This window comes from Musa acuminata, chromosome BXJ3-4, assembly GCF_036884655.1.
Source record: "Musa acuminata AAA Group cultivar baxijiao chromosome BXJ3-4, Cavendish_Baxijiao_AAA, whole genome shotgun sequence".
NCBI classification, from domain to species: Eukaryota; Viridiplantae; Streptophyta; class Magnoliopsida; order Zingiberales; family Musaceae; genus Musa; species Musa acuminata.
Genome location: NC_088352.1, coordinates 28630094 through 28639302, shown reverse-complemented (window position 1 = coordinate 28639302; position 9209 = coordinate 28630094).

Here is a 9209-nt window from a genome sequence, read left to right as displayed (position 1 = left end):
TTGTTCCTGGACTTAATGATTATTTGATAATTGGTACTAAATGGGTCTTTAGAAACAAGTAAGATAAACTTGGTATCGTGGTTAGAAACAAGGTTAGATTAGTGGCCAAAAGTTTCAACTAAGAATAAGGTATCGATTTTGAAGAAACCTTCGCTTCTGTGGCTAGACTTGAAGTCATAAGGATTCTTCTTGCCTATACTAGTTGTAATAATTTTAAGTTATTTTAAATGGATATTAAAAGTATTTTTCTTAATGGTTTTATTTTCGAAGAAGTTTATGTTAAACAACTACCCGGATTTGAGAATACCATTTTTCTAAATTATGTTTTTAAATTTTCTAAGGCTCTCTATAGTTTGAAACAAGCCCCAAGGGGTTGGTATGAGAGATTTAGTTTCTTTCTAATTAAGAACAATTTTATGAAAGGCAAGATCGATACTACATTATTTGTTAACTATTTTAAAAATAATTTTCTTATAGTTCAAATTTATGTTAATTATATTATTTTTTATTCTTCAAATGAGTCTTCATGTGAGTCTTTTGCCAAGTGTGTGAGCTAAGAGTTAAAAATGAGTTTAATGGGGGAATTAATCTTTTTATAAGGATTACAAATCAAACAACTTAGTGATGGAACCTTTATTAGTCAAACTAAGTATGCGTTAGATCTATTAAAATGATTTAATATAGATAGTGCTAAAGCTATTAATATTCCAATGAGCACTTCTACAAAATTAGATATGGATATTAATAGAGAATGTTTTGATCAAAAGACTTATAGGGGTATGATAGATAGTTTATTATACATCATAGCAACTAGGCCCAATATCATATTTAGTATTGGACTATGCGCTAGATTTCAATCTAATCCCAAGCAATCTCACTTAAAAGCTGTTAAAAAGATTTTTAGATATGTAAAAGGAACTCCTAATCTAGGACTATGGTAAAGGACTATGGTAACCTAATTCTAAAAACTTTGAGTTACTTGCTTATGTCGATGTTGATTTTGCTAGTTGTCAAATAGATAGAAAAAGCGCATCCGAAACATGTCACTTCTTAGGTCACCCATTTATCTCTTCATCCTCCAAGAAATAAAACTCGGTTGCATTATCTACAACCAAAGTAGAATATATAGTAGTAGGTGCATGTTATGCATAAGTTATCTAGATGAAGAACACTTTAGAAGATTATGGAATTCACTTTGAAAAGTATACCTATAAAATGTGATAACACTAGTACAATATATATAACAAAAAAATTTATTCAACACTCTAGAACTAAATATATTGATATTAGACATCATTTTATTATAGATCATGTTAATAGTCATGACATATCTTTAGAATTTATTGATATAAAGTATCAATTAGCAGATATTTTTATAAAACCATTTAATGAGGAACAGTTTGATTTCATTAGAAGAGAATTAGGCATGTTAAATCTTCCAAATGTATGAATTCCTTTTTTGGACTTCTCGGCTTTTCATAACTTGAATTTTCCTTTTAAATCAAGATTGTCTTTCTATTTGCCAAAGAAGAGCCTTGATTCATGGATTTTTTATTAATAACTTGATCTTTTATCAATTCCTATGAATCTTTCTTCCTTCTATTTACAAGAAAAGGGATTTGATTTATGAGTTTTATTCATAGATTTTTTATCTTTCATTTGATGTTCCTTTCCCATGAATTCATCCTTACTCTTCTCACGAAAGAAGAATTTTTATTCATGGATTTTAGTACGTGATGATCATTTGCAAGAATAAGAATTTAATTTTGTATGGACATCTTGATTATTTTAAGGAATCTTTTCTCTTTGCTAAAATAGAAGCTTGATTCAATGAAACTCATTTATTATGGATTTGACTTGGTTCAAATCCTTTCATGAAATTGGTTCTTGATTTTCTTGTGGAGAATGAATTCCTCCCTTACTCTTCTTCCTCTACTTCCTATCTTTTTATGATAAAGGAAGAAAGAAACTTGCACATATTAAGAAAAATCAAAAAACTCCCAAGCAAAAATGCTAGCTTCTCATTTTTCATGCCATGTTTTTGCTTAACTTCTTATTTTTTGCTAACTTGGATAAATTAGTGTAAAACTTTCTTGACATGCCTATAAACACTTGCATTGTTGAATGATTCTCCATTTTATTGATGACAAAGGGGAAGAAATGATGATTGGTATCAAAATATTGATTTAAGGATGAGAAATGATGAATGTTGGATATCATGAAATGATAAATGATATCATAATCGAAGTTTTAACATCATGCATGTTATGGATGTTAGGATCGAGAGCACTAAGAGGGGGGGGGTGAATTAGTACAGCGGAAATCTTACAGCGATTAAAAACCAAAAGCTGCGTTCGTTCAAAAACTATTATGATGCAAAAGCAAATTCTCAGTTTGTATCTAAGTGCAGTTTGCGTCTAAGCGCAGATTGCGTCTAAGCGCAGTTTTGCGTCTAAGCGCAGTTTACGTCTAAACTCAGATTTACGTCTAAACGCAGTTTTACGTCTAAACGCAGATTTACGTCTAAACGCAGATTTACGTCTAAACGCAGATTTACGTCTAAACGCAGTTTTACGTCTAAACGCAGATTTACGTCTAAACTCAGATTTACGTCTTAAACTCAGATTTACGTCTAAACGCAGATTTACGTCTAAACGCAGTTTTACGTCTAGACGCAGATTTACGTCTAAACTTTGAAACTTGTTTGTATACTCGCAGAAGGCAGTATGCAGTTGAAATCAAGACGTAAACGTGAACTGAGATCTGATGATTGAGCGAGGAAAGCTGATTTACGTTTGAATGCAGTTTTACGTCTAAATGTTGAAACTCGTTCGTAAAATCGTAGAGGACAGTTTGCAGTTATCAATAGGATCAAAATGTAAGTGTAAACTGCAAAGAAGCTCGTTCGTAAAAGCACGGAAGACAGTTCTGCAGAATCAAACGTAAACGTAAACTGTAATGTATGAAAATACGAATTTACGTCTGAATGCAGATTCGGAAGAACAGCACTTAGAACTTGTTCGTGAAAGCGCAGAGAGCAGTAGTAATGAAGGAGGTTTGCAGTAATGATAGAGTACTCAAAAATAAACGCAAACCAGAAATTTAGAGTGGTTCGGTCAGCCTTGACCTACTCCACTTTTGGCTTCCTCCACCGACGAGGTTGCCGACGTCAACTAGGGGCCTTCCTTCAATAGGCGAAGGCCAAACTGCCCTTTTACAATTTCTCTCCCTTTGACAGGCTCAGGAGACAACCTTTACAGACCTTTCTCTCCTCACTTTACAACTGAAAACTTGAAAAACAGAAGGAGGAGACTTAAAGGCTTTACAACACTTTTGAGCTCTTAGAATCACAGAAAAGATCAAGATTTCGGTGTAGGTCTGTATCTTTTCAGTGCTGAATGGGTGGGGTATTTATAGGCCCCAACCCAATTCAAAATTCGAGCTCAAAACGATCAAATCGATCAAATCCCATAATTCTGGGATCAGGCGGTTGCACCTCTTGACTGGAGAGGTGGCACCGCCTGGCAGAGCTCGAAGACTGAGCTCAGGCGATTGCTCCTCTCTGCCAGAGCTCGAAGACTGAGCTCGATGGTTGCATCACCTGGCAGAGCTCGAAGACTGAGCTCGGTGGTTGCATCACCTGGCAGAGCTCGAAATCTGAGCTCGGTGGTTGCATCACCTGGCAGAGCTCGAAACTGAGCTCAGGCTGATGCACCTCTCTGCCAGAGCTCGAAGACTGAGCTTGGTGGTTGCATCATCTGGCAGAGCTCGAGACTGAGCTCAGGCTGATGCACCTCTCTGCCTGAGCTCGAAGACTGAGCTCGGTGGTTGCATCGCCTGGCAGAGCTCGAAACTTGAGCTCTGGCGGTGCAACCTCTTGACAGAGGAGGTTGCACCGCCCAATCTAGCTCGAAGACTGAGCTCTGGGCGGTTGCACCTCTTGGCTGGGGCGGTTGCACCTCCCAGCCTCGCAGCCCTGGCGGTTGCACCTCCCGGCTGGGGCGGTTGCACCGCCCAACCTCACAGCCCTGGCGGTTGCACCTCCTGGCTGGGGCGGTTGCACCGCCCAACCTCACAGCCCTGGCGGTTGCACCTCCTGGCTGGGGCGGTTGCACCTCCTGGTGCAATCAGGGTCCGAATGGTTCGCTCCATTCGGCCCAATTTGAATCTTTTCAGGGGCCCAATTGCCCCAAGATTAAGCTAATGGGATCACCTCCCATTTTCATGCTTAATCATCATGCTAACTACGATTAACTCTAAGACAACTTCTGCAGCTTTGCTCCGATGCGTCAATCGCTTCTTCCGGCGAGTTTTCGGCCAACTTCCGTCGATCATCCGATAAACCCTCGGTGATCCTTCTGCGGACATCCGGCATACTCCTGGACTTTGCGACGATCCACCTGGCGAGTTCCGACGAGCTTCGCTTGGCAAGCTTCTGGACTTCTCGGATCTGTTCTCGCTGAACCTCCGACGACCGTCCGAACTTCCGTCGAACTCTCGAACTCCCAACGGGATCATGAACTTGACTCCGGCGCAACTCCTGCTGCTTGTCTAACTTTCATCGTAGTTAATCCTACACAACAAAACAAAACTTCGATCGAGACAATTAATCCTAAGCAATTAACCAAGTTGTCCGACATGTCATTGGTCCCTTGACGCTTCGTCCGATTCTTCGGCGCATCGTCCTCTTCTGCAGCCTATTGCCCAATCGGCCAGTCGACTCCGCAACTCCGATATCCTTGGCACAATACCCGCTCTTCTTGGCCCGATGCCCGAGTCCACGGCCCGAAGCCTTCTGTCGATACGTCGACCGATCCACCGGCCCGACGTCCAATCTTCTGACATGTTCCTTCGGCACAACATGATTTTCCTGCTTTAATTGTCTCATCCTGATCGAAGCATCCTGCGTCACTCAAAACGCAGATTAAATCATAAACATATATCAAGTAGTTTCATCATCAAAATACGAGATTCAACAATCTCCCCCTTTTTGATGATGACAACCACTTGATGACGGAGTTAAACTTAACTCCCGGAGTTTAAACAAACTCCCCCTATCAATATGCCATATTGATAGAACCTTGAATTCAAACTGAATTCAAGTCATTGCAATATTCATCATGAATACTTGCAACACGTCAACATGAACTTATGCATAAACTTATGCATCACATGTCATGTCATCAACATACTTCTCCCCCTTTGTCATCAACAAAAAGGAGAAGTACTACAATCAAGTGTTTGTGTGTGATATTGGTTCTACTCTTTGCATGAAAAACATAGTATCAAGTTTTATCATCATGCAATCTTGGAGCTAGAAGATTTAGCAGGTGTTATATCATGCTTAGGACATTCATGCTATCAAGTTTTAGATATTCAAGTTTTATAACATATAAGATAGCACTTTTGGTAATGTTCAAGATAGCAAGTTCTATATCATGCAAGCTAGCAAACTAGAGATGTTCAAGAAAGCAACTCTTGCTTCTTGATATATGCAAATTTGTCAAGTTTTGCTAGATGTGCAAGTTAGCATTTTTGCCTCTTGAGATAGGCAAGATAGCACATTTGCTTCTTTTGAGATAGCAGCTTTTCGCTTCTCTTTAGACTACGAGCTAGCAATTTTTACGATGTACAAGTTTCACAATATACAAGCTAGCAAAAAACTTCGAAAGCAAATGCAAGATAACTTTCTTGTGTAGGCTCATGATTATTGCTTCCTATTGTAATGTGCAAGTTGCAAGTCTTGCTTCTTGAGATATTCAAGATGGTGATGTTCAAGAAGACAACTTTTGCTTCTTGAAATAAGCAAGTTAGCAATCTTTGCTACTTACGATAGGCAAGCTGGCAATCAAGTTTTTGCATCTTCTTGACTTGTGCAAACTAGCTATCTCCCCCTTTGTCATTGTCAACAAGGGAAAAACCCTTTACATCAATTTCTAAATCATGACAAAGGTAAGTAATCATTCTTATTTGTGCATCATTATAGTTTCAATGCACAAATTCATTAACATTACATTTCAAAAAATTTTATGCATGATACCGAAAAATCAATCATCATCATGAGCATATCAAACATGATATTCAAGCATTCATGATATATCATTTTGGCAACATGATCATAGATATTCAAACGATGGTATCTAGAATTCATTACATCCTATTATGCATGATCATTAACTCCTCATTTGTATTTCATGCATTATTTCATTTCATCTCATAAGGAATATCAAGAAGAGTTATTGGATGATGAGATAAATATTTTATGAATACACAGAATATCATAAGTGTTTCATGTATTCATATTATCACATGAAGCATATTATCATTTTTAAGATTCATAACATGAATAACGTTATTACTATTTCATCAAAATCAGTTTCGAGATTCACATAATATCATGAAATCATTAATCTCGATAAAATGGGAAAAACATTTTCTTTTTAAGTGATTCTTTTAACACATCATAAAAAAGAAAAACTCATTCATAATTCAAGTGATTTACAAGATATCATAAATGAATTTATCACTTGTATTTCACCAAAATCGAGAACTCTAGAGTTAGAAAATGATTGAAGCATTTAATCTGATTGAAGAATGATTCATATTTAAAGTGTAGCATTTGTCAAATCTGAAATCATCAAGTATAACTTTAATATTTTCATTGCAACATTGAGCAAGGTTTCATTGAACATAATTTTGAATGATTCTTATAAATGCCTAAAACTTCTTTAGTTTTAATTTATGATTGACTTTATAATAGCATGCTCAAATCTTTATTCTTATGTCAAAACCATACATTACATTTAATAAACAAAGACAATGAAAAATATCAAGCCTTCCAGACAAAAGCCATGTATCGTCATTGAAAAGCAATATGAAAATCATCAAAATATACATTCTTGCTTCTCAAGCACATAAATAAGATTAATCTCACTAGGTGTAAAATCATTAGATTTCTATCTTGCATTAACATAAGACATGCAATTTTCATTATCATTTTCAAGATTACAAGCATGATCATATTTTTGCATTTTCATTGTTAAATTATTAAAAATATAATTTTCAAGAAAATTTAAAGAAAAAGAAAAATGCATCATGAAAAGCATCATGTAATTTCGAAGTAAATTAGGGGGATTTCGATTACCTCATCATTGTAGGTTGTTAAGGCGTAGTTTGCCGCCTTGCTTTTGTTGACTTTCTCTTCTTCGGAGGAGCTCGATTCATCCCAATTTTTGTTCTTCTTCTTGTGTTTAAAGCAAGTAATTTGATTCTTTTTGCTTTTTAATTTTCGTTTCATCTGTAGTTTAAGTTCACCATCACTTGAGCTTAGGCTCGAGTGGTCTTCAAATGTTCTATGTCCCAAATCCTTCCTGTTCTTTGGAAGGTTGTTTTGTTCATCATTGTCCTCATCACTTGAGTCATCGTTCAAGTGGCATTCATTTGTCCAGAGTTCAACATGTTCATCATGTGCATTGTATACCATTTCATATGTCATTAATGACCCAATTAGTTCTTCAAGTGGTAAGTTGTTTAGGTTTTTAGCTTCTTGTATTGCAGTTACTTTTGAATCCCACTTCTTAGAAAGAGAACGCAAAATCTTGTTTACGAGTTCAAAGTCCGAAAAACATTTTCCAAAAGCTCTTAAACTATTGACGACATCCGTGAAACGGGTGTACATGTCGCCTATAGTCTCGCTTGGTTGCATTCGAAAAAGCTCGAAATCATGCAATAAAAAGTTAACTTTCGAGTCTTTGACACTACTAGTTCCCTCGTGCGTGATTTCAAGTGTTCGCCAAATGTCAAAAGCTGTTTCGCACGTAGAAATCCGATTGAACTCATTTTTGTCCAAAGCGCAAAATAAGGCATTCATAGCCTTTGCGTTTAAAGAGAAATACTTCTTCTCCAAAACCGACCATTCGTTCGTCGGTTTAGAGGGAAGTTGAAAGCTGTTTTCAATGATATTCCATAAATCCAGATTTAGAGAAATCAAGAAGACTCTCATTCGAGTTTTCCAATAAGTATAGTCCAATCCGTTAAAGAACGGTGGACGAAAGACCGAAAAGCCTTCTTGAAGAGCCATTTCTCTCGGGTGTAAATCCGAAATGAGAAATACCCCGCTCTGATACCAATTGTTAGGATCGAGAGCACTAAGAGGGGGGGGGTGAATTAGTGCAGTGGAAATCTTACAGCGATTAAAAACCAAAAGCTGCGTTCGTTCAAAAACTATTATGATGCAAAAGCAAATTCTCAGTTTGTATCTAAGTGCAGTTTGCGTCTAAGCGCAGATTGCGTCTAAGCGCAGTTTTGCGTCTAAGCGCAGTTTACGTCTAAACTCAGATTTACGTCTAAACGCAGTTTTACGTCTAAACGCAGATTTACGTCTAAACGCAGATTTACGTCTAAACGCAGATTTACGTCTAAACGCAGTTTTACGTCTAAACGCAGATTTACGTCTAAACTCAGATTTACGTCTTAAACTCAGATTTACGTCTAAACGCAGATTTACGTCTAAACGCAGTTTTACGTCTAGACGCAGATTTACGTCTAAACTTTGAAACTTGTTTGTATACTCGCAGAAGGCAGTATGCAGTTGAAATCAAGACGTAAACGTGAACTGAGATCTGATGATTGAGCGAGGAAAGCTGATTTACGTTTGAATGCAGTTTTACGTCTAAATGTTGAAACTCGTTCGTAAAATCGTAGAGGACAGTTTGCAGTTATCAATAGGATCAAAATGTAAGTGTAAACTGTAAAGAAGCTCATTCGTAAAAGCACGGAAGACAGTTCTGCAGAATCAAACGTAAACGTAAACTGTAATGTATGAAAATATGAATTTACGTCTGAATGCAGATTCGGAAGAACAGCACTTAGAACTTGTTCGTGAAAGCGCAGAGAGCAGTAGTAATGAAGGAGGTTTGCAGTAATGATAGAGTACTCAAAAATAAATGCAAACCAGAAATTTAGAGTGGTTCGGTCAGCCTTGACCTACTTCACTTTTGGCTTCCTCCACCGACGAGGTTGCCGACGTCAACTAGGGGCCTTCCTTCAATAGGCGAAGGCCAAACTGCCCTTTTACAATTTCTCTCCCTTTGACAGGCTCAGGAGACAACCTTTACAGACCTTTCTCTCCTCACTTTACAACTGAAAACTTGAAGAACAGAAGGAGGAGACTTAAAGGCTTTACAACACTTTTGAGCTCTTAGAATCAC